Source organism: Manis pentadactyla, chromosome 1 (assembly GCF_030020395.1).
Source record: "Manis pentadactyla isolate mManPen7 chromosome 1, mManPen7.hap1, whole genome shotgun sequence".
NCBI lineage: Eukaryota > Metazoa > Chordata > Mammalia > Pholidota > Manidae > Manis > Manis pentadactyla.
In genome coordinates, this window is record NC_080019.1 from 117323520 (window position 1) to 117351020 (window position 27501).

At 40.3% G+C, this 27501-nt stretch overlaps 1 long non-coding RNA gene across 1 annotated transcript in view; it reads left to right on the top strand.

Moving 5' to 3' along the window:
* LOC130680675 (uncharacterized) overlaps positions 1–19008 on the top strand; it is a 36248-nt gene extending 17240 nt beyond the window's left edge. Inside the window, exon 2 of the long non-coding RNA XR_008993782.1 lies at positions 18207–19008. This is a non-coding gene — a long non-coding RNA (uncharacterized LOC130680675). The remainder of the gene's footprint in view (positions 1–18206) is intronic.
* Positions 19009–27501: the final 8493 nt, after the last annotated feature.

Below are 27501 nucleotides of genomic sequence, written 5' to 3' on the forward strand. Positions count from 1 at the left end.
GTGTTTTCCATACAACATATATGTATATACATATTTTTATGGAAAACACTGACTGACATATATATGTTATCTGGAAAACACTGACATATATATACATATGTGTGTATATATGTGTATATATATCATACATACACATGAATAAATGACATACATAATATACATATATATATGTCATACATACACATGAATAAATGACATACATAATATACATATATATATATGTGCAATTTATTTCAAGGAATTAGCTAATGTGATTGTGGGGGCTGGCAAGTCCAAAATTTATAGGGCAGGTCAGCAGGCTGAAAATTCTGTAGTAGTTGATGCTACAATCTTGAGACTGAATTTCTTCTTTTCCAGGAAACTTCTGTCTTTGTTTTGAAAGCTTTTCAACTGATTAGGTAAGACCCATTCACATTATTAAGAGTGTTTTCCTCTAAAGTCAATGGATTGAAGATGTTAACCCCATCTACAAATTACCTTCACAGAAGTGCCTAGATTAATATCCGAGCATGAAAGTCTAGCCAAGTGGGCACGTGAAACTATCATACCATCTTTTACCTCTTTGAATCTCCTGATATTTCTTTCAGCTAAGCAGGGAAGTTAGCAATATCCCCCTTCACAGATCTCAAAAACTGAGGCTTCTTGACATTATGTCTTACTCACTTTCACATAGCTAAGAAATGTTATTGCTGAATGTTGAAGTTAAACTGCAGTTTTCTGGTAAGCAGTCTTCAATCTTACATATGAGATCATACTGCCTTTCTCATATTCATTCCTTTATTTAATAATTATGTGTCAGTCCCATCTCCACCATGTGCTAAACACTGACTTAAACAGGACAGACATGGGGTCCTGACATTATGAGACTAACCCTCTGCTGAGTGAGATGGACACATCGAGACTAAAGACACACACACACACACACACACGCATGCATGTGCATGTGCAGAGGTGCTCACAACATTTAAAAGGCTTCCCTGAAATGATTGATCACCTCTGGAAGAGGCAGGATTGTCATCCATAACAAAGAAGCATGAGATTTAAAAGGCAGTTCAGAAAATGCGACAATTTTTTTCAAAGAGAACACAAGCTAAATAAACTCAATGTCAGTTTACTTTAGAAGAGTCTGAGACCCATGTCTGTGCTGGAGGGAAGCTGAGTCATCGGCCAGAAAAGAGTGTCTTGGTTTTTTCCTTTGGCGTGAGGGAGGCTGCAGGGGTGGGAAGCAGGTGGGAATGAACATGAGCAGAAGCAGAATGGTGGCTCCAGGACAGGCAGGTCAAGCAAGCTATTTCTGGCTTCTATCCCCAGGCTCTTTGTGATAAATCACATGAAGGGAAATAGAGACTACCTCTCCGGCTGACAAAAACATTTTGTTTACTTCATAAAATCACTCTAGTATTTTATGTGGTTTTCTGAAGATCCGGAACATATATCTTAATCCCCTTGTTAGGCATCCCTACCTCCTACCATCACCAAATCAGAAGTGGTCCCTCCTTCAAAAGTAATACTTGCATAGAATTTCACAGGTTACTAAATGCTTTAAAATATACTATCCCATTTAATCACTGAAAAAGCATGCAATATTAATGCTATGAAATTCTCATTTAACAGGAGAAATTGGGGCCCAGAGAGAGGTTAAATGACTTGACCAAGGCCTTTATAGCAATATTTGTCAGGGCATTAGAACTCCCAGTATTTCACCTGGTCCTTACTGCCCAGTCACCCAAATCAAACATGAGGAGTGTATCAGTTTATTAGGGCTGTGGGAGCAAAGGACCACAAACTGGGTGACGTGAACAACAGAAATATACTGTCTCACAGTTCCAGAAGCTAAAGGTTTAAGGTCAAGTGTTGACAGGGTTAGTTCTTTCTGAGGCTGTGAGGAAGACTGCTCCAGGCCTCTCTAGCTTCTGGAGGTTTCCTGGCGATCTCTGGGGGTCTGAGTTCTTTGGCACTTCACTCTGATCTTGCCTTCATGTTCACATGACATTCTTCTTGTGTGCATGTCTGTGCCCAAATTTCCCTTTTTCATAAGGTCCCAGTCATATCAGATTGGGGGCTCACTCTACTCCAGGATGACCTCATCTTAGCTAATTTCATCCACATCAACCCTGTTTGTAAATAAGGTCACATTCTGAGGTACTGAGGGTTAGAACTTCAACATATGAATTTGAGGGCGATACAATTCAATCCACAACAAAGAATGTTCCTTAAATCCATCATTTTACCACCTTGTGAAGAGGCAAAGCTGAGATTACCATACCTATTTAATGGATGAGATTTAGAGTCATCAAGGTAAGGTGAGCTGCTCAAGACAACCGAGTAACAAATCTGCTCCTCCCTATTGCTCAGTTTTCAAAGCTGGGCCTGCAAGCTGCATTAGGGCACAAGGACCCTCACTGATGTCCAAGGCATAGGTTCAGGGAGGATCGGGCTACAGATCGTGTATGCTCATAGCAACTGCTGGCTGAGAGAAAACAACTGAATTAATGAAATTTGTAGACTGTGAAGCACACTTGGAAAATGGAATTTTAACCTGAAAAGGAAAGAAAAATATTGCTGGGCCTGTTGTCAGCCTCCAGATACTGGGGAAATGGCACCAGATAGAGGTCATACAAGGTTAGCCAGATAATAAAAAGGTTAGCTGTACTCTTTGGGTACATCAACATTCCTTGTTGTCATACTACATAGAATTATCAACAGAATTTCTGTAATCCAAAATAGGATCAAGATATTTGAATGAGATTATCTTAGACCAGAAAGCCTTCCAAAATTACCTAGATTTTTCTAAAGGAAACAAGGAATCTTCAGCCTCATCATATAAACACAAATAACAGCATGCCTGGTAGACAACTGATTTGAGTCACAAAGCAAGATGAGTTTAGAGCATAAAGCAGAGCTTAGCCATCCATAAGGCAGTAGAGAAAGACTGTGGTTGTTGGTGGAAAACACAGATCCCCATCCATCCCCATTGGCTCCTTGCTCCATTACTTTCTGATTAGCTGAGAGGCAACATGATCAGTGGCACCAGTTAGGCCTTTTAGGTTACACAGATCTGTGTTGTATGTGTCACTCACTAGCTATGTCACCTTGGGAAGAAATTTAAGCTCTCTGAACCTTGGTCTCTCTATCTGTAAGACAGGTATAAAAACACCTACCTCAAAAGACATTAGGATTAAAGAAGATAATGCATATTAAATGCCTGGCACATAAGTACTCTTGATGTGAGTTGATTCATTTTTCTTCCTCTTTCTCTCTTTTCTCTATCTTCCTTAATATAGTTATTGTCATGATAACAAAGGAAAGTAGCAGTGATTTTCTCTTGTAAGCATCCTAAAGGTGAAGCATATCCTTAAAGGAAAGTAAAACCCTCTTCCTGAACCTTTTCTGTTGTTGAATTGCTTGAGATTTTTGTGACTATTTCATAATCTCAATAGATCTGAGGTTGAACCAGGCATCTTTCTGGCAAGTTTGTAAATATGAACTATGGCATTTCCAGAAAGGATTTCTAGCAAGGATGTCCCAGTAATCTAACAAAATGTGTGCCTAGCACTCTGGCGTACCATCCACACAATGACATACATTGTTCAGGCCACACAGGTCCTGTGGGGCTTTATCTCCTTGAGCCTTGCTCCAGCCCTGTCTGCATTGGGAGGACAGGCTGTTACCACCAGTATGGACTGTCATAAATACACTGAGTCACAAAGCAGCTTATTGATATTGGAGCCGAAATTTAAACCTGGGCTTTAAAGGCCTCCTAGTCTGCTACACCACATTGCCTTCTGGCCTGGAATTATGAGTCCAAACTCCATCCCAGAATTTTGCACTGGAGACAGAGTGCATCTCCAAGCCAAGACCATGCCTGGTACCCATATCTGTGGTCCTGTGTCTGGGCCACTGGGATCAGCCCCTTGCTCTCCCCGCCCTTGCCCCTCACTCACCTCCCCAAAGAGTCAGAGCCCCCTCCCCAAGAAGGAGGGAAACTTAACATGGATTCTCACCTAAATCCCAGCCAGCTTTAGCTTTTGTTCCTCTTCACCAAAAAGAAATGTGTGCTGCTATATTGAATATAGCTGTTTTCTTGATGATACTGAATGGATAAAGATCATAATTTTATTTAGTCACACATTCACTGAGGCCCATTATGTGTCAGATTGATTTTGTGCAATGTAACACTAATCCAATGCAGACATTGCTTCTCAGGAGCTCATAGTCTAGCACGGAAGATAAGATACACATGGTGATGGTAGGGAGAGGGGAGTCTGAAACGGCCATACCAGCCATCCTCAGAGTCCCAATCTAGAACCTGAGGGGCATGGGCCTCTTTTTGATCATCCTCAGTTGGAACAGACTTCCTTCCTTCTGTAAGCGAAGGTATTCTATCCAAGCATCTGGAGCCATACTGGGTAATAGCAACTTTAGCAGCAGTGTACGAAGGTGTCTGTGCTACCCGTATGTGGCTAGTGAAGCTAAGGAAATGAAGTTTCAATTTTACTTCATTTTAATTAATTTTTAATTGTAGCTAGTAGCTACCTCATTGGCAGCACAGTTTGCAGACCAGAAAGGGGACATTTCTTTATGACCATGACATTTTGAGGGGCAGCTGGACATTTTGGGGTTTATGGGAAAGCGCTCTCTCACTGCCCCATTGTCTGTCCAGGACATCTGTCCCCACTGGGTTCTCCTGGAGTGCACACCAGGAGGCGGAGATAAGCAGGCTGGGCTTTCTGACATGTCACTAAGCCAAGGTGGTCAGCCAGGTCCTCCCCACACCTACAAGTGGCTGCTACTAGCAATGCTCCCTTCTCCTTTGAGTGATAAAATTAATAGAGTCTGGCAAGGTGCAGCTTTGGAAAGCTGCCAGCCTTCCATGAATGAGAGATTTGAGTTCAAAAAGCCCCGAGGACCTGGCTATCAGGGTCAGGTGGCAGCCTGAAGGAGGTGTGAAGTAGATATAAGGAGATCTGTGATCCAGCCCCAGGCTGTCACGAAGTCACTCTGTGACACTGAGTAGATGTTCCCTTTGGCTGAACCTTAGTTTCCTATTCTGTAAGCTGGGGGGTTAGATTTCCTGATTTGTCAGCCAGCTTAAAGTTTTTTAAAAAGTTTATTCTCAGAGACAGCAATTTAGATAGTGAGAGTCTAGAGATTTATTTTCCCATGCGATGCACAAGGCAAAACTAATTTAGCGGTAAATAAAAAATGAGGATAGTTGAAAGTACATGGTGTTATTGGTGGTAAGCAAGTGTGGTGTGAATTCAGGAGGAGAAACTGACAAGGAACAGATAAGAAAAGAAAGTGGAGAACAAAGAAAGCAGGGGCCATAAAGGGTCAGAGAAATAACAGGAGAATCACCAGCCATGCAAGTCAGTAAAGAGTGACGAAGGCAGCCATCAGACCTCTGTGAACTGGAGAGAGCAATTTGATGGTGGTTGAGAACAGCACATTTTGGCCTTTGATGCAGAAAATCCTGACTTCTTCAATCATATCTAAAAGCACAGAGGAGAAAAATACCTGTGGGAACAGCTTTGCCTCATGCATTCAGTAAATATTTACTGTGCACTCTGCTCAAACCTGGCTGAATATCAGAGTCACCTGAGGAGCCTAAAAAGTACTAAATAAAAACCTGAGTCCAGGCCCATTCCCAGAAACCCTCCTTTAACTGGTCTGGGTAGAGCTCTATGCTGGTGGGTAGTTAACTCTCCCAAGATGATTCCAATTTCCCACCACCGCTGAGAACCCCAGGTTTCCTGCGTGCCAGGCTTTGTGCTAAGCCAGGACCTACAATAGGAATTAGACATGCATGGCCCCATCCTTGCCAGGTATCTATTTTCCAAGGTAAAAACCCAGTCAGGTTTGTGGGGCAAGAATTACCTCTATACTGTACATGAAGAAAGTGATACTCAGAGAGGTGGTTTATTCCCAAGGTCACATAACTTGGAAGTCATTAATCCAGACCTCAGTTTTGTTACTCAAACCCCAGTGCTCCTTCCTTCATACCACATGACCTCAAGCAACAGGATGTAAAGAAAGGTGACTCCAGTGGTCCCTTGTCTGTAATTTTCAGACACCTGAAATGTTCAACAGGCTCTAAACATACCTATAATTGTCATATCTTTATGCGTCCATGGGTTGAGGCTTGAGATCCTGGGAGAGACCTGACGTGGATTACAGTAGGGAGGCACCTTACTTGAAGTACCCAAGATGAGGAAAAACACTGATTTATGGATACCTAATATTTGCCAGGCACTGTGGTAGTTGCTAAAGACACAAAGAGGAAAGTCAGCCCCAATCCTCAAGGGTTACAAAGCCTGGTAGGAGGAAATAAGTGCAATATGACCCAATCATGAATATTCTAGAGCAGGGATCTGCAAACGTTCTCTGTAAAGGACTAGATAGCAACTGTTTCCAACTTTACTAGCCATGTGACCTATGTCACAACTATTGGATTCTGTCATTGTAATGCAAAAGGGGCCATAGATAATCCACAAATGAATGAGCATGGCTGTGTTCAAATAATATATGATTTACGGGCACTGAAATTTGCATTGAATATGATTTTCATGTGTCACAAAATCTTACTTGATTGCTTTTCAATCATTTAAAAATGTAAAAAAATCATTCTTAGTTTGCAGGCTATATACAAATCTAAGCCTGGTGGGCTTATCTGGCCCCTCAACTGCAGTCTGCCAGCCCCTATTCTAGAAGTACTGTGGCAGGGAACATGCTGGAGGACACAGTCATGTCAACTAAGCTTGGGGAATCAAGGGAAGCTTCTCAGAGGAGGTGGCACTTTACCTTCCCCCAGTTTATCTGGCTGCCCTTTAGCCAATGGCTATTTTCCTACTTGGAACAGAGATTCAGATCACCTAAAAACTGACTCCAGTGGTAGCTTTGAATTTTCTAGATGTTAAGAAGCAGAAACAAAATCAGATTTAAAAAAATAAGTTTCTCAAGTATTTTCATTGGATGCTTTCTCTGCATTGGCCTATGGAGCTGCAAAGTTCTCTTTTGATAAGGGAAAATGACCCCTGCTTTGGTAGAAGTGAGGGGAGATAAGGATGAAAACATTTACTGAGCATATTCTATGTGGCAGAGACTGTTTTAAACATTTTATTTAAGTTTTCTCATTTAATCCTCACACTTACCTACATGTCACTATTACCTCCATTTTGCAGAAGAGGAAACAGAAGCTCAGAGATGTAAGCCTTCTCAAAGGTGTAAAATTAGTATGAGGCAGAGGTGGAGTTGGGACTCAGGCTATCAGATTGTAAGAAACAATTTCGCTTATCATGCCTCCTTTCCTTGTAAAATGATCATATCTTATGAACAAGGAGATTTACAAACAGAACTGAAATAGTACAAAAAATTCTAGAAAGATTATAAACTAAGCAAGTACCCTGGAAAACTAACTTTCAATTAAAACGGATTTTGAAAATAGCATCTGTCATTTCACTTGTTCACCTGCCTGTATGAAAATTTCATCCAGTGAAAAGATCTAATACAGGAGTTGGTAGGAAGAACAATAGTTTTTAGAGAGCCCATCTTTATGAGGGTTTTAATATTATTGGAGCCTGAAAGATTTATATTTCCGAGGATGGTTCTTATGGGGTGGTTTAGGAATCAAACCTTTATATAAACGAATTCCACTCCAGTAATGAAAGTCACTATTACTTTTACTTCATTAACAGTCTTCTTGTAACGCAGGGAGCGGGCAGGTAGCACTGCTTCTGGTTTCGAGGCCAGTTTCTGTTTCATAATCGTCAAGACCAGTCTGCATATGTTCCTTTCCTGGAAAATCAGGGCCACTTGATACTCACTAGAAAACTCACAGAAAGAGAAATCCTTCAACAGTGACAGCCCTGCCCCAAAGAGGAGCAACTGTCCAATGCTGAGAGCCAGTTAGCAACGTGAACAATCTCAGGTCTTTGTCACTCCTCAGACAACAACAGTTGGGAATATTTGCTATGTACCTCCACAGTCCCTGTTTCCAAGTCTTCTGGCAACAGCTCTCTGCTTCTTCAGGGATCCAGTCCGTCCTCACCCTGCAGTCCCTGCTTTAGGTGAAACACAGGACCCAGGAGAAAGCCAGTCATGTTTGCACCCTGGACACGTGGTGGGCACACGCCCTAAGCCAACCCATTCAAAGTGAATCTTGAAAGCTTGCTGGTAATGCCGGGAGAAAAAGATACTTCCTTTCCACTTGATTATTACCTGATGGCCATATTGATACTTTAAGGAAATAAGGAAGGAGAACAGAGAAATACAGAAGAAACCAATTTTCATGACATCAGTGAGCCCTGTATCAAGTTGCATTTGCTGTGTCTGTTAGATGAGCCAATATGTTCTATTTTTTGCTTATATTTGAATTTGTCTTTCTGTTGTTTACAACCAAAAAACTTCTAGCTGAAACTTCCATCCCCCATCTTCTAATCCAGCCCCAGTAACAGAGTCCCTGTTTTGATCTCTGTCACAGGTTCCCTGCCCCACGTCTCTGAATCATCCGCCAGCAAGTGTCCTGGTTCCTCTGCTGCCGGGCCAAACCTTGCTCTGGCCATTTCCGCCTCTTGCCTAACCCGGAGATTGGGTGTTTAAAAGGACCTGCTCCAGACTAAGCAGTGAAAAAAGCCATCTTTTTCTCTTTTCGTTTTACATCTATTATACAAGAAATACATATTAATAATAGAACATCAATTTAATACATGGCTGACTGGAGAAAAGTTTTTGTTGTTTATAACCTTTCTTTACATAAGAAATGTGGATCCAGGAAACTGAAGATCTTTTACTTGCTGAGGGTAGACAAAAACCTTCAGCCTCAGTATACTGGCCTTAGACATATATAAGGATGATAGTAAAGAATGGGAAAGGGTATGCAAGCAGGGAATTGCTCTAAGAAGAGGAGGAATTAAGAGGCCTCAGAGAGCAGTTGCCCCATGGAGTCAGGAGACAGCAACCAAGAGGCTGTATGGGGGCAGGTGAAGTATGTGTGGTAACAGGTATGGAAGAAGAGGCAGGTCTCACGGGGAGTTGAAAGGTGAACCCCTGTGCACTGGGGAATGTCAGTCTTCTACTCCCCCTTACCCCCCTGTGGATTCCACAATATTCCACATTGCTCATTTGTCCTTACGAGTGAAATGAATTTGGAGGGAGCTTGGAGAAAAGGGAACAAAGGGAACAGGAGTGAACCGCAAGCATGGGTTTACACCTATCAGGCATTTGGGCTGAAAAGGAGTTGGGACGTAGATACTGTTGGGTAGGGACTAGACAATCGCTTTTACAATAATTCGATTGAAATCCCAGCTGAACTGAAGCTCCAATCTTGATAGGAAATGGATTCTAGCAACCCCAAGCTTTGAGAGTAAACTGTATTTGACCCTAGAGGTTTCTGGAAGGGAAATGGTCTGTGTCCTTAAACCTATTTGCATCTACTAATTTACATTGTAAATTTTTTTGTCATTATATATACTTCTGCCACATAATTTTCAATAGTTTAATAACATCCATTATGTAGATGCACAAAATTGTATTTAGCCAGTATCTTTAGCTTATCATTCAGATTGCTTATATGATTTGCTTAAATAAACCACATTGAGATATTATAGATGTTCTTGTACATTTTCCTTAGGAGAAATTCCTAGGAGTAGAATCTTTGGGTTAGAAAAAATTAGTATTTTTAGGGCTGTTCAAGATGCATTAAAACAATGAAATGTATATATGTATTTCCCCACAAGCAAAGACCTTACAGCTGCTTGTAGTGTTAGGGATCAAAATTGAGCAGAAGCTGCTCAGGCTCACACATTTACTTTTGGGAAAGCCAGGGTGCTCAGGCCCTCATTTTCTCCACAGAGGATCTTACCTGATTAGGATGAATGTGCAGACTAAAGTAGTCATCTCCATAGGCAGTCTCAGAATGAGCAAACAATGTTGGAATTCTGAGATCTTGGTACATCTTCCATGAAAGGCCTGTAGTCTCTCTCCCTATGCTCCAAATTTCTTTATTTAAATTTTCACTGACAGTACTTTGTATACAGAAAAGGAACTCATACTCCTTGAATCTTATCCAAAGTCCCCAAACTAATAAATGTCAAAGAGATGGTAGAAATAGAAAATCATCCTTTTGTAAACTCCAATATAATAACTGATTAAGACAAGGATCACTAAAGGAAGCTAAAACAATCAGGTGAAATATAGGAGCAGGATATCCACACAGTGCCAGAATATCCCCACATGAATTGCTAATTCAAAGGGGAAAACTTATCATTGCCTTATTGCTTGACTGATACAACAGCTAAATCTAATGTATGAACCTGGCCTCACATATGGTTGGGATAAAATAAAAGAAAAATAGCTATAAAAGACATTCTTGAGATAATTAGGAACACTTGAATATAGACTCCATATTAGATGATATTATGTAATTGTTATTCATTTTCTTGGAAGTGATAATGGTATGTGGTTAAGTGAAAGATTGTTTTTATTCTTAGGAGATGAATATTAAGATATTTATAGGTAAAGCGACTGGTGTCAATTCTCTGAAATGGTACGGAAAAAAAAATACAGAGAAAGAGAATATACGAAGAGAATATATGACAAGACGTTAAAATTGCTGACTCTCATTGAAGGTTATATAAGTGCATTATATTATTTTTTCAACCTTCTCTGTGGAGAAATGTCCCAAACCTCCCCTTCTGTGGTATCTGGTGCCACATGCCGCCCTGTTTCCAGCGGCCCCCAGGAGCACCCATGTCCTTCGTGCTTCCCTTCTGCCAAACAGACGAGAAGGGCCTCCCCCATTTCTTTGACTTCATTTTTGTCTCTTTCTAATTTTTTAAGAAATAGACTTAGTGTGTTGCATTACCTTCTTTGGTATGATAAAAAGTTTTTTTTTTTTTTTGAGAGGGCATCTCTCATATTTATTGATCAAATGGTTGTTAACAGTTAACAACAATAAAATTCTGTACAGGGGACTCAATGCACAATCATTAATCCACCCCAAGCCTAATTCTCATCAGTCTCCGATCTTCTGAAGCACAACGAACAAGTTCTTACATGGTGAACAAATTCTTACATAGTGAATAAGTGATAAAAAGTATTTTTATTTTTAAAATGATTTGCCCTCTAAGTTTCAAAGCAAAAGTTTCCCTCTTAAGCTCTGTTTAGCTGCATCTCAAAAGTCTTGACACATTTTCATTCTGTCAATTCTAAAAGTTCGACTTTAATGTTTTATTTGCTCCATGAATTAGTTATGTATATTTTTATTTTTAAAAGAATGTGGGCTTCTAATTATGTTGGGTGATTAATTTCTGTGCTCTGTGGTCAGAGAACATGGTCTGACTTCTATGTTTGTTGAATCCTGGTTTGTGGAGGAGTTTATGGTTAATCTTTATAAATGTTTTATATGTGCTTGAAAAAGTGGGTTGTGTCTAATTTGGAGATTCAGGGCTCTATCTAGGCACTTGCATTAGATCAAATTGATAAGTGTGTTATTTAAGTGCTCTATATGTTTACTAAGCTTTTGCCTACTTCATCTAGCAAATCAATAAGAATCAAGAAGGAATATTAAAATCTCCCATTATAATTGTGGTTCTGCCGGTTTCTTTTCATAATTTGCACTATTTCTCTTTATATATTTGGAAGGCATATTTTTCAGTACATGGGAGGTACAGGGTCAAGGTCATCAAACAGGAGGACAGTCTGAGAGCTGTCACAGTCTAGAGGAGCCTAAGGAAACATGAGGACTAAATGCAGGGTGGTATTCTGGGCGGGATCCTGGGCCAGAAAGGGGACAGTAGGTAAAAAAATTAAGGTAATTTCATGTTAATGTAAAAAAATTAAGGTAAGGTAAATAAAACATAGAGTGCTATTAATAATTATGTATCAATATTGGTTCATTAGTTATGACAAATGCATCATACTGTGTAAGACATCAGTAATAGTGGAAACTGGATGCAGGGTCTAAGGGAACCCTCTGTACTATCAAAGCAACTTTTCTGTAAATCTACAACTATTCTAAAATCAAAAGTTTATTTAAAATTGAAGTTGGGCAGGGTTTGTGATACCTCCCAGAGGAAAGGTAAATCCTAACCCAGGAGCCACAATTTTTTCACAGATAATGCCCTGCAGATGTTGATCTCAAAACTTAAACTTACAGAAACAAAGGAGATTAACCACGGAGGGAAAGAGAGAGAGAAGAGTATATCAGAAACAGTAGATCAATAGCTCCCAAGAACTTGAGATCATAGAATTATTTGTTATAGAGTATAAAAATTATTTTAAATAATTGAAGGCCTTAAAGAAAGAATTAAAAACGTGGGGAAATTATTAGAAAGAGTGGTTGCATTACACATTTTGTTCATTTATAGCAACAGTTATGAGGCCAAAAAGACATAGAACTGATCTTTTAATGGACAAATAATGAGAAGAATTTTCTCTCAGTGGTGTAAACAGCCATGAATCTTTCTCTAATACTGAGTGTTCATTATCAGACACCTAAGGGCTTAAATGCCAGCTTTTGAAACACATGTTACAAGACTTGCATGACAGCAAAATTCTGAGTAACACTAATGAAAAGTATGAAAGCTCCACTACTGATCATACGTAAGTTTGGGGAAAAGGGATGATGGAAGATAACGTTTTCTAATTACATAGAAAAGTTCTGGGGTTTTTATTTGGCCTGTTTTTTTTTTCTGAAAAGGAAATTTACTGTGTAAGAACTAAATGGCAACAGAGCTATTTAATAAAGAGTTTGCACAAAATCACTAAAGTTTGCTGCAATCTTAAGCAAATTTGCAGTTAAAACTCTGACATGCTGAAGAAGGAATTGTAATTCTACTTGGCTTTCTTGTGTACCTAAAGCTTTTAATACCATGATCTCGGGAGTCTAGAAGTATCTGCTCACTTGTGGAACATGACAGCTGATATTCTCACATGTTCTTTTGAGCTTCTTGTCTGCAGCATGAGTCAGATCAGAAGACAATAGAAGACCCTTTTTTTAACAAAGGGACAAAAAGCAAAGGGAGGAAAGCATCCTTTTGCTGTAAAAAAAATTCTCCTCAGAGTCTTATGCACATTCTATGTGATCTAGGCAGCTATGACTCAATTAAATGATATTAACTGCCCAAGCCAAGAATTGTTTTATTTTTCCTCCTTTGTCTAAAATATAACTCACTCACAGGGGAGCCAGTTAGTCATCATTGTAAAGGGCAAAAGAAATATGCTACAATCTGATTAAATTCAAATGCTCAGGACGTATCACTCAGCCAGAAAAGCATCTTGTGTTCCTATTAGAATTTTCCTACAGAGAATATTATCAATTTATCACCCTTTACCAGTTTTCTTAGGTAAGAAATGGAAACTATTTTCATTTTCTTACAAAAATTAAGAGGAAGAAAGAGTTTGTCCAGGCAAATAAGACAGCAAGTAAAAAAAAAAAAAAAAAAACAGGAACCCCTGCCTAGACTCTGAGATTTCTTTGGGGGATATCTGGACTTGAATAAGAGAATGAAAGTAAGTGAATGTATCAAATGTAAGAAGCAATTGTAATTCCTCACTTGCTCATTCCCTGCAGAAAAAGTCCTTCAGTAAGTGGAGGCCACAGAACTACTAACATACTCACCAGCTCCAGCCTTCATTCCTCTCTGCGGTTTCCTCCGTATTCCACGCTCACTACCCTCCTCTGCTGGACCGTGTGGAAGACTCCTAAGGGCCCCCCTTGCCTCTCCCACCCCACTTCAATCTGTTCTCATTAGAACAGTCAGAGTACATTTTTTTTTAATGGAAGCAAGAGTTATTTTCTTGCTTCAAACCCTCTGTTTCCCATTGCACTTGAAATAGAATTGAAACTCCTGCTTCCAGGCCAGCCAGTCTGACCTCAGCTCCTATCACACCCTCCACCCACTCACAACTTCCCAGCCACACCTGCCTTTCCCTTTCACAGTCAAGCCTGTTGCCACCTTGAGGGCATTGATTTGGGCCCTTCTCTGAGCCTAGAAATTCTGACCTGAGATTGCAAAATGCCTGGCTCCTGCTTGTCATTCAGGTCTCAGGTTAAACGCCACCTCCTGGAAGAGGATGAATCTAACCTCCCCTGTCTAAACTGCTGCCAGGCTTCTTTCTCTCACCTCTCTGTTTTACTTTACTTTTCATACTTGTGATTACTGGATATATTTTTTAGTCTATTTATTATCTATTCCCACCTGTCTTCCATTAGAATCTTAGGGCCACGCAAGCAGGAAACTTGTCTGCCTTGCTCATTGATAAATCCCCAACATCTGGTATAATATTTAACACAAAAATGGGTGTTGATAATTGTTTTTTGAATAAAGTTGATGACTGAAACAGTGAGGGATGCAATTATTCTAGAGACAGAGACCATAAAAGTTGGCTGGGTCCAGTAATTATTTGCTTTTAAGAATAGAATGAATTAGAATTGTTTAAGGAAATCCTATTTAGGTAAGTTGACACATCAGTTGAGGGCATTCTATTTTCCTTTAACTCATGGCCAAAGATATTGACAAAATACCTTTTTGACAAAGACAGCTGGCTATCCACCCAAATTCAAGACCCATTTTCCTTACTGCAGGATTAATGCTGGGAACTGACTGCCCAAGCAGGGACTCTGCTTCCCAATTCCCTTGACATACCACCACTCAAGCTTGTAGTTCAGTGTGGTATTTTGATGAGTTTATTAAGTAGAATGGATTAATCATAAATGCAATGACCTGAGCCTTGTTATCCCAGGGAAATAAACCTTCAAGCGCATACTGAGAGGTCTTTCAGCTGGTATTTTGGGCTAGGATTGAGGGTGAGAAAAGCTTAACCCTTGATGGTCTCTGAAAAGGACAAATGGACCTTGGCCTATGAATGATATTAATGTTGCCAAAGTCAGGATCATTGAGGCCCCCCTGCCAGTCTGTGTGTGAGAGCTATTTTTCTGCTACTCCCTGCTAGCCAAACTCACCCTCAATATCCATCGCAATGACCTCTCTTTGGAGATAATGGAACAGCCCTGCTTCTTCTTTATTGTAAGACTCTCATAATGTGTAAATTTTTTGCAGCAGCAGGCACACTGACCACGTAATTCTCACAAGTTGATTTCCTCTGTCCCCATGAAAGCAGCAAGAGGCAGCTTCAGCCAAGGCTAATGTGGCCCCTTGGACAGCCTGGACTTCAAGAACACTTGGGGCACATCCTTACGTCTTCCTCCAGTGAAGTTCAGAGATACTATAAAGTTGTGACACCACATTTTAAGAGACATCATGACCAGATGAACCAGATGGTTGAAGAGATTCAACCAGCATGACTTATGGCTGTCATCAAGTAAATGTCTAGAATGTTCCAGGGAAGAGGGACTGAGCTTGGTCAGAGTGGTCACAGTGGATAGATAGGTCAAGGACAGATGGATGGAAGCCACACAGAGACTGATTTCACTCCAGAGGAAGAATGGCTTCCCTGGGGAGGAAATGAGCTCCCTGTCCTTGGGGTTGCTCATGCAGACCTGAAGGACCAATCAGAGGACATGAAGAAGAGGGAAACCAAGGTGGGTGTTGCAGAGAGGAAATTTGGGCTCAATATCAAAAATAACTCTGAGAATTAGACTGAGCTATCTGGAGAGGTAATGAGTTTCCTGCTACTAGAAGTATTTAAGGAGATATTAAGTGACTGAGAGAGAGCTTGAGAAAGAATTCCTTGGCTTGGTCAAATGTTGAACTATATGGTTTCTGAGTTACATTTTACTTAAAGAGGCTTTAGTTTCCTTTAATTCCCTTTAAGCAAGATTACTTTTATAATTATTTTTAATTTTTAAAATTAATTCATGCACATACATGCATCTAATTAAAGTAAAAAAATTATTAAAAAGCCATGAAGATAGTAATGTCTTGCTCTTGCCAGCCCCATCCCCTTATCTTTTCTTGCTACTTACTTAGCATTTACAACCCTATTTCTGACTAATGTATAGGAGTGGGACTTAGAAAGGTATATGGGGTTCCTTAGGTTTAGTATACACACTTTCCCTTTATCCCTTCTTTTGGACCACGCTTCTCACACAAACTTGCTTTGTCCCTGATGTTCCCAACTCATATTTCTTGATTTATCAATTTTAGATATTTTATGTTGACTCTCCTGTGTGAAAGACAAGGACTTACCTTTCCCAAACAAGGCTCATTTCTTTTCTCTCCAATCCCCCAAAATAGTCATGGCAAAATTTTGGTTAAATTAATAATCAATGTTTACATTATTATAACAACACAAATCTCACTGGAGGCTGACCATGAGTGATACTGAGCCAATAGCATGCTCTGATCATGCACCTTTTCTTGTACACTTCAATTTTTCCATTTAATAATTGTCCTATTTTCCTTTTGCCTTTTTTCTATGCATCCCCCATTAATTTTCCCCAAATGCTCCAACAATCTCTACACATCTATTTACATTATTTTTCAAAATCTTAAACATAGCAGAGCCATTCTCCATGAGAACCTTCCTTCTATCCTCCTGTTCTAATATGAGTTGGCTTCTTCTCTCCCTCTGGGGCAGCTGCACTCTAGGACTTCTTTTAGTCATTTTCCTGTTTTGGGTTCACTGCGTTCTGTAGTCCATGTCATTGTCTTTTTTTGTTTATTCCTCATTTTGGTGATACATATCCTCTAATAGATTCCTTTACCTACCTCACCTTTGACTGGTAGTTTGGGTGGCATAACAGAGATAGGTTAATTTTCTCTGTATCTACTCCTCCTTTATTAGAGATAGAGCCCTGTCATTTTAGCTAGGCATATGTCAACTCAGCAAGAGTCTATATTTCCCAGCCTGCCTTGCAGCTTGGTGTGACCATGGACTAGGTCATGGCCAGGGGCCATGAACAAAATATGTGCCATGTCCACATCCCATCCTTGAATGGAAGGTTCCTTTCCCTTTCCCTTTCCCATGGGCTGGTGCCTGGACAAGGTGGTGGTGATAGCTTTGACCACCTTTTCCCAGAGGCTTACCTTGAGAATATTCTTTTTATGCTTCCATTCTTGTTTCACCTCTCAGGAGATGTTAATTATAAACTATTCTATTTTAATTTTCTTATGCTCCTTTATTGCCTCTGAATTAATTATTATTATTATTATTGTTATTTGTTTGTTGTAATCTCTCTCTTAACCATGTTTGAAGCCTTCTGAGATGTCTGGGATCCCTGGCTACCCATTCATATTCCTCTGTGAGTGTGGACACATCAATTTCTATCTTTCCTGGGGAGTTCTCAGGCATCAAGCCAGCATTTGCACTGGGACAGTCCAGATATCAATATCCATGGGTCTTTCCTCTGAATCACTTCAGCATCCTCACAGAAGAAAACATTCTGCCTTGAGGCTGGGGCCCCAAGGAGTGGGACTTAGAAAGGTTTATGGGGTTCCTTAGGTTTAGTATACACACTTTCCCTTTATCTCTTCTTTTGGGCCACACTTCTCACACAAACTTACATTGTCCCTGGTGTTCCCAACTCAGGAATTTAACAATTCTATTTTCCAAGAGAACAAATCTCAAGTTTCCAGTATTGCAGGGCACAGATAATTTCCTGGTGCTCAGGGATATGGAAAGGAACTGGAGCTCCAACTCTTCTCTTTCCGACTTCCAACTAATCGTGCTTTCACCCTCAGCAACCCTTGCCCCACTTTCTGACCCAGGACTGAGACTCTTCGGGAGTCCATAGGGTGACTCACTTCCTATAGTACCCCATCCCACAGGCCCGGGTACCTGCTTTACCCTGCTTTCAGGCCTCCCGGAATATGTTGACATCTCTTATTTCCTGCCGGCTCCTCCATGCTCCTTGTCCTCAGGACAAGGCATGCCAGTAATCAATCCATTATTTTTAAGGGTTATTTTTCAAGGTGACATTTGAAACTCTAATTGCCTTCTGGCACTCTCTCTTGGATTTGGCAAGTCTGTGTTTCTTAGTAGAGGTTATTTCCACACTGCTGCTGTGTCTTTGTGGAATCAAAAGCTACTAGGAGCCTCAAGAAACCCTGCACAGAGCGGTGGCCACAGCAGAGAAGCGGAGAAAATGAGAAGCTTCTCTTGGGATGCAGACTGCCAATTGTTTGAACACCCTAAGTGTGAAAAATCATCTTAAGGTAGTTGTAAACATCAAACTGATAGAAGGGCCTCTCAGACTTCCCACCTCACCCAGAGAATTATATGTGTTGTTTTCTTATTGTTTACAGGATTGCAGGAGAGCTGCTCTGGTTTCTGGCTGCTGTGCTGCCATCTGACCCCGCCTCAAGAAGGTGCTGGAGCAGCCCTGATGCACAGAAGTCTCGACCAGAAAATCTTCCATAAGAACAAACACTCCGGCGCTCAAACACACTTATTTATTTAAACTTTCAAAGTCTCTGAAGTTAATAAAGTTCTTCCTGGGGAAAGCCAGCTTTTCCCTCTTTCCCCCACTCCCTCTCCCAACTTCAGTGCCAATACAGGGACATTAAGGACACCACCATACGCTGAGTTGACACCAGGAAGCTTCCCCATCTAAAACTGACAGAGAACTGCTAAAGCTAGGAAGCTTTTCTCCTGTGGGACTGTGAAGTTCTGCTTCCTTCTCATTAATAAGAGAATTTTATTTCCTTGGCAAAATGGAGCATAGCTGTCAGTTATCCATGACAGGGAAATCATAATATTATTCTAGTTTGCCTTCAGCACCCCTCCATCTCTTACTGAGTTAATTTAGGTGCAAATCAGCCTATTTTTGGCTCTTCAAATGTGTTAATCTTCATGAAGAAAAGACAGAATAGTACAGTGTTTAGTATTTCAATGTCAGGATTAAAATCCTGGCTTCCCCATTAACCTGTTATGGCACTTTGAGCATTTCACCTATAAAATGTGTATGTTTTCTAAGAAATACATAACAACAGTACCTTTTCAATAGGACACTGGGGAAGGTTAAGTGAAAAAGTGCACATATAGATCTGAACATATAGTTAAGCATATAGTAATTGTTCAATAAAAGTAAGTTATTGTTGGTATTGGGAAGATAAAGAAAGCATGTGTGTGTGTGTAGTTATGTTGGTGTATGATATTGAGCTGCAGAGGTTTAGAGGACTTAAACTAAGGAATATTATGACTGTGCTGGAATGGACTTTCTGATGGTTCTAGTCCAAAACCCACCAGAATTTCTCCAAAACTCCTGAGGAGAAGTCACACTGCCTTCCAGAACAGAGCTCACTCTGTGTCCAAAAGTGCCCTTTCATCTTTAGAAAGCTTAGCTGTTAGTAAATTATTTGGATCATAAGCCAAACATACGGTTCCCCATCATTTTCATCTTTTGGTTTATCATGTTCATCTGAGCAGCTTTTGAGGGCACATCATTCAAGTCTCATCTGATCTTGACTTCATGCTCCTCCACACAGTTACCTTGCACCACTCCCACCCGGAGATTTTTCTTGGCGGAGGCCCTAAGTTGAACACGCCCAGTTCCTTCTAGGGCTTGTCTCATGCCTTGGTCTCAGGACTCTCCATCCTGGACACTGTCCTCTCTTACGAGTGGTACCCAGGCTGAACACACAACTGAGGAGTGCAGTCAGCAAGGCAAAGCACAGCTCTCCTCCTTCTCAAGGAATTTTAAATCTGGGCTCTGTGAGCGTTCCAAAATGGCCGTGTGAAAGGAATCTACATGCCAGCCCTTCCCGCCAAAAAATCTGAAATACAGGATTGTTAAAACTCCTCTGAGTTGGGCTAAAATCTATTTTTAAGGTGGTGCCTGTGCCTTTGTTTATTATAGTGCGTGTTAAGTAGCTGTGAGACAGACTGGAGTCCTGAGGAACTGGGGTTCTTAGATTCTCTTTCCAACTCTGCTTTAAGAACCAGTCCAGTTACTAACACCAGATTCAGGGTCAAGTTTGGTCTCTGACCTGCATCAAAAGCAAATGTTATAACTTATGTGAACTTATTTACCTCTAAGAACTTCAGTTCCTCAAATCTTAGAAGGCGAGTCAAACTCCAAACTCTCAGTACGACAGTGAGAGGCTGTGGATCAATGCTTGTGACACGTTCCACACAGGATCTGTAGCCAGAAGTGCTCTGAGGTACTGCCCACCTACCTTTTTCCATTCAATATAACCTCAAGATTATCCATGTTGCAGCCCATTTTCAAAGCAATCTATTAGAAAGTTAAAAACTGTTAGGTGGTCTGACTTTGAGTAAAATAACTGTGGCATAGAGTTACAAGTCCTGGAATCTATGTCCACCCAGCTCATGTGACCTGGGGGAAGCCCCTGCCTTAATCAGGGTCTCAGTTTCCTTATTTATAAATGGGGATCCTGGTTATGATTGGAAGATTCCTCTTAAATCTGATACTTTTATTCTAATCGACTCTCTCTCTCCTTGCAGCTTACATTATTGTTTGATATTTCCTGGAAGTATATTTCAGAAAGCTAAGTTTTGTTTTAACTCTAGAAATGTGTTGAATGGAGAGAATAGAGTTCCTGGAAACATTCAAGCAAATGCCCCAAATAGTAATTTAAATGATTTCCTCTTATTCCTTTTATAACTGTAAGAACTTCAGAGCTACACAGTATGTTAGTATGTGTGTGATTTCTACTTCCCAGTGAGCAGTTATTCTAAGTGGGATAAAAGAGCAGGTCATTTATCATTCAGGCCCCCTGAGTATATCCAAGTGCCTTCCCAGACAGTTGCTGAGAAAGAGGGAAGCCCTACACAATGGTCTGGCAGGACTCAGGTAGCCAAGTCTCCTAACTAGCAAGCTTGCCTTGCAAGGTCGTCTGAATGATAACCTCATGGTGATATTCACACATCCAGGCAAAGTGACACATGGTAGATGCAGAGGAAGAATAAGAAGCCAATGTTTCTCTAACACCATCCACTTTTCATCGTGTTCATATCCACTGCAACAATACTGGCCTTAATATACAGATCTAAAATTTGCAAAACAATTTTACTCCTAGTAGTACACAGGAGCAATAACCCTGCAATATAATGGGGCATGGCAGGAATGAGCAGGACTGAGACTATTATCATTTTGTCTTGGTGGACAAAAATAGACCTAAATGAAGACAGTATTTTGCAAGATTTCATGGACAGTGGAAGATGGAAAGAAATGGCAAAATCAGGACTTGAAGTCAGGTCATCTGGTTCCAAATCCTTTGTTCAGTCCAGTAGACCACGTTGCATCTCACTATTACCAACTTGCCTCCCACAGAGGTCTGAACACAAAGGGACTAGTGGAAAAGGACAACACCATGAAAAAGACATCATGGTGAAAGTGGGTAATTCCAATAATAAAGGGAAAATCTGGATGCCAGAATGACAGGGAGGTGATCACTTACAAAGGAATAAGACTTAGAGTAATAGCAGAATCCCTATCAGCACCACTGGGTATTAGGAGACAATGAAAATTTGGTAAATTTTAGAGGGAAAAGGATTTCAACATAGAACTCTATACCCAGTCAAACCATCAATCAAATTTAAAAGTAAAGACACTTAAGACACTTCTGGACATGTAAAAATCAAGAAGTTCACAGATTGAATAATATTATTTGAAATGTGGTTCTCCACCAAAATAGAACAGAAATTTAATAAAGAGGGTGAAATGGGATATAAGAGTCAGTGGCAGGAGAGAATAACTGAGGATTAAGGGAGGCTAGAAATCAAGCAAGAGAGGATCTATTAGATGTAACATTTAGAAGATCCTCCTTTAACTTGTTAATGGCATAGATATTTCCTTCCATATGACTTAATCTATACTTTCTATTCTATATTGAATAAAATTTATGTAATTATAATATTGTAAATTCCAGTCATTTGTTTTCTTTTATATAATCCATCTGTTATATAATCACATTAGTGTTTCTACAATTGCTGAAGAGAATGTAGATATAATAAATTTAAATATTATGAAAGTTACTAAAGAAAAAAGAAAAATTTTGACAGGGAGGGGTATACTATTGTCCTTTTCTTTACAGTGAAGATTATAGCTGTTTAAAGTTGATAAATCATAAAATAGAGTTTAGTTGTATTACTTAAATTCATGAAGACAAGTGACAGAATATCCAAAAATAATAATCAAGCTAACAAAAATTAGGAAGCCAAGGGGAAGAAAACGTGCATAGTAATGTGAGTAATCTCCTCAGACCTCATATCTAGGAAATATTAGCTCTGTCTAGAGTTAATACATCAAAAAATAGGTCCCTGAGAATGTTATATAAAGTTATAACCATAATTGCTATTAAAACTAAAAAGAGGGCATATTGACAGTAGCTGTCTCAGGGGAGAAGGATTGATGATAATGTGTTGGATGATTTTACTTTTTATTTTTGTTCTTCTGCACTGTTTCAATATTTTTAAATTCTGTGTATGCATTAATTCTACATTTAAGCAAAGAAATTCAGTCTATTTTAATATCTAATAATGTGGATAAAAATCTAGATGATGGCTTTACTTGATGCTGGTCTATACTTAAATCCATACAGAGAAAAGAAAAAGACAAAAAAGTCAGGTTCATCTCCTTTATTTTAAAATGAAGTTCATGAGGCAAGAGAAAGAAAGTGACTCCCTTAAGGATGCTTTACAATGCTGACCATAAACTTGGAGTAGTATTCTGTTCATGAATTGAGTTAAATAATTTTTGTTAAGTGGCCAACATTGTCCCAATTTCAAAGCACTCTCATTGTCAAAATTCGGTAATTTTGGCATAGCCGAGCACCCTCTTAACCACCTGCTCTCCAAAGGACACTTGAGTCTGACTTCCTTCTCTGCCCCTTCTGTCTCCTCGGTTACTTAATTATAAAATGAGATATTGTCAGTGCCTACTTGACTAAGCAATGGATTTCCAAGAGTTATAAACCTCCAAGTCTTTGGTCAATGTTATTAACACCATTTTTATGCTTTGCTTCTCTGCCATACTACAGAGAAGAGCCTACGTAGAATTTGTAGGGATTTACACATTAGCTAATATTTTTTGCTGTGTCTCATGAAGCCTGTCAAAGTGACCCGGGCAGAAGTCCAGGCCTCTGTGACCTGGCACATGCAGGAATACGGATGGATAGCCCTGTGGTAGAGAAAACTGAAGCTAGGAAGGTGTTAGACTCAGTGAAAGAGATTCAAAAGCTAAGCTGTTGAGGCCGATGTGACTGAAGAAGCAGCGGCAGCCCGGGCAGGAGGAGGAGGCGGAAGAAGAGGACGGGTCTTTGAATCATGCTTTTTTCTGTGACCATCGGAGGTCCTACCAAAGGGCATTTTCCCCTTTGTTCGTGGACTAAGCAGAGGTACTGAACAGGGACAAATGCATGTCCCAGACTATTTAGCTTTTCTTCCTTTCTTCTCCTCACCCCTCCTTTCTTCTCCCCCTCTTTCCCCTTCCTCTCCACCGTTCCTTTTCCTTCTCCTCCCCCTTCCCCTCTCACTTCCCCCCACGCACCTGCTGCTACTACTTCAACCCTATCAGCCTCAACAACGTAACTTTTTAATCTCTTCTTTGTACTCAGTCTAATACCTTCCTAGCTTCAGCTTTCTCTACCCAGGGGACTACCCACCGATAGCCCTGCATGTACCGAGTTAACCGACACTTCATCCTGCCCCACAGAGCCATGTGCCTTACCACCAACGTGGGCTTGATCATATGGTTCCCTCTGCCTAGTCCACCTTTGCCACCCACTATGCCCAAATCCTAACTCACATTTGAGTTCTACCTCATGGGTCAGCCTCCCCTATTAAACCTTCCTTGATTCCCCCAAACCCAAGCAATCACTCCTTCCTCTGCTTGCTATAGCTTTTCATCTAGTCCCATCTTTCAGCACGAGTCTCTATTGACCTCATGCTGGAGTGACCTATGCATGCACCTCAACATCTGACCATTCCATGGGAATCCATGTATGCATCTGCTTTCTGCTTTCCTGTTACACAAGATCTGGCACATAGTAGGTGCTGAATAATATCTTTTGTGTTCTATTGACTTGCCAAGGCTTACATAGCTAGTAAATAATTAGGTTAGGACCAGAATCCAGGTAGAGTACACTGGGGCTCTAGTGTACTCTGCGTCACACCACATGGCCTCCCACACTGCACCACACATTCAAGGAGCCGTTCTGAGCAGTCATGACCCATCCCAGTTTAAAATCAATTCAAGCTGACAAGGTAAAGCATAAGGTATGAAAATGTCTTTGCGTGAAGCAAGAATTAGGATTTGCCATTTTGATATTTCATACGTTGTGAAAACATGTCAGACTCCATTAGGCACCTTCACCCTCCCTTAAAGAAAGGACAGAAGATATTTGGTGAAGTGTCATGGCTGCTACCTGTTTTTTAACCTACTGTCCTCAGGTGAAGGAAATAAACTGTTTTCTAAAAGTGGCTTGCACTGCAGAAAACCTTCAGAAAGCATTAGGCTTGCTACATGTACTTCCTGATTTAAGAGGTGTCTTCGGAAGTCAAACATTGAAAGACTAATAATAAACCTGTCTTCCTGGATCAGATTAAAAAAGAAGAGGAAATATTTTTTTATTGTAAGTAATCATTCTTTAGCCAAGAAACTTCAGCATGGTTTTCATCCTTTAAAACACTGAAACCCTGATCCAAATCAAAATTCTTGTTGGGTTTCCTTTCCTATTTCACCCTGAGAAGTAATAAACAATGATCCATAAACCTAAATATAATGAGAACCACTGAGGACAGTTTAGATAAATGTAATTTTTCACTTTACATTCTGGGTCAAGCAAAACATCGATAGCAGCTGTACATTAACATGAACTGTTCCCAGTCAAACCTAGATTGTCTGAATCACTACGCTTCTCCAAAGCCCAAACAAGCTCATATCTTCATCACCTGTCTTCCTCAATTTGCACAACCCACTTTCATGAGATCTCCAATACCTGATATAATTCAAGTGCTGTTTGGAAAATTGAGGCTTGAAGGAACACACTGTCTGAAATACACATTGATTTGTATAGTGTAACAAAAAAATATTTTATCTAAGACTTCTTAAGGAAATTAAGTCCAGGTACTTGGTATGAGAGGAATCCTGAGTCTTTGCATAACAGGTAATATCTGGACACTTGTAACTGCACCAGTCTTTCAGAGTTCAGATCACTTAAAGCCTGAGGGATAAATCTACAGAAATATTCAATCAGCTGTGTCTTCATACATAGCACTTGTGGTGTTTCCCTTCCACCCTCTATGTTTATTTAACTAAGACACTTTTCCCTTCATTTATCTGGAACCTCACTCTCTTTTGAAAAGAGTATTGCTGCTGTAAGTAATACAAATGCTCATTGGAAAGCATACATCTCAAAGGAAACGTATGAAGCAAAGCCCCATTTAGACACCATAGTTCACTAAATAATGTCACCCAAAAAGATATGTCTGAGTCCTAACCACTGTATATAAGAATTGTGAACTTATTTTGAAATAGGGTCTTTGTTGATATCATTGAGTTAAGGATTTCAGGATGAGATTATTCTGGATCTAGAGTAAACCATGAATACAATGACTGGTATGCTTTTGAGAGAAAGGAGAGGAAAATTTGGGACACAGGCATAGAAGGGAAGGTGATGTGAAGATGGCTGCAGAGATTAGAGGGAGGCAGTCACAAACCAAGGGATGTCAAGGATGTCCAGTCACCGCCAGAAGTGGAAGTGATTCAAGGAACTCATTCTGCCTCAGAACCTCTATAAAGAGCCAATCTAGCCCATACCTTGATTTCAGACTTCCCGCCTCCAGAACTATGAGAGGATAAGTTTGTGGTACTTTGTTTGGGCAGCCACAGGAAACTCATACATCCATAGTGATATATACCTACACAGAAATTATTGGCTCAGCGGGAAAAGAAAAGTATACACATGTATGTGTTTGTATATTCACACACACTCACACACATACCTGTGTACACAGGCATCACAGGGTTATCATAAAGTCTTCTACTCCATGATAAGAGTGGTGACTGAAAGGAGAGCTCAGTAAGTACCTGTTCCATGAGTGAATAAAGTCCTTTATCAGAAATCAGCATGTATGTGCTGTATAGATATGATCAGCTGCAAATCTTCTTGAGGCTGGAAGAAGAGATCGCTGTGGCATGAACATGGAGTGTCCAGGAGTATCGTACTCACTCATACCGGAATCGTGAAGCTTCAGAGCAGCATTTGTTAAAACAAATGAGCCAACCAGACATGCTTCAGAGCAGCATTTGTTAAAACAAATGAGCCAACCAGACAACCCCACTCTTTCTAACTCCACCAAGAACACCTTAGAGAATAACATAACCCAGCACTTGGTTTACAAAGGGGCTTGAGCAGCTCCCAGCAGGCTTATCCTTGTGCAAACGGAGTCCCCAGGGGAGAAAGTCAGCCTGCCAGAAGGCCAAGGACTCTCCTCTGGGTTTCAGACTCTAAAAACTGTAAGCATCTTACATTTGGCATTTTTTCATTTTATTGAATCATGAGGGACTTCATTTGTTACTGTTGGATAACGGCGAACTGGATTCTGAGTTAATGTAAAATTTGAAACTTTTTATGTCTCCCATCAAACTTCCTAGTCTTATGTTATTTCAGGCCCCTGCCAAAAAGTCTTCATTTTACAACATTATTATTCAGTTGGTTTATGGAACATCTAGACTGTGCTTCTCTACTTGTCAGGCAAGCCTAGGAAATTTTACTGAATCCCTGATGAAGCAGCAAGGAACCTTATAGAGATATTCTCCAGAGGTTTTTAATCAAGAAGCCATGGAAACCCTAAGGTTCATGTATGGGTTTCAAGAATGTTATAAACCCCCTAAATTGTTTGCACACGTGTATGTGTATGTATTTGGGAAGGGCAGGTCTAGAATAGGTTAAGGACCACTGATCTACTCCAACCTTCTCATTTAAAATATTTTTGCAAATATGCTGCTACTCTTATCACTGTATTGAATACTTAGCATTTGCCAGGTTTTGTGTAGTGTAGGGGCTCTACCCGTACTATCTAATTTAATCCTCATAACAACATCCAATAAGTTATTTTTATTATTACTATTAATGAAGCGATTGAGACTAAGTAACTACTTAAAACTCTGTTTAAGTTAACTTAGTTGAGGTGACTCAGCTAGTAGGAGCAGGATTCCGATTTGCCACAGTTAAAGAGTACTTTCCAGTACACAGTAGCAATTCTCCCTAACATGATCTGTTCCTCTTAACTTTGTGTGATGTTACCGGTCACAGTGAACACCCCCTCCTGGAGTCACAGTTTATGACCCTCCATAAACTGGATCAGTGTTTCGCCTTCTTGTGCTGCCCATGACCCTAAGTTTGTGACACTTGGATGGTGGGTTGAGAGGGAGGGGCGGGGCACTGCTGCTCTGAGGAGCATGGCAGACACGTGGGAAAGGTCTGACTGTGGCTCTGGGAAGAAATGCCAGAGCAGACTGCTGGGCCAGGCCCTGCTGGACTAACACCCAGGATGGGGAAGACTTGCCTAAAGCACTAATCAGACAATAGCACAAAGTCAAAGAAATTGTAAAGACAGGGGGAAAGGACACCT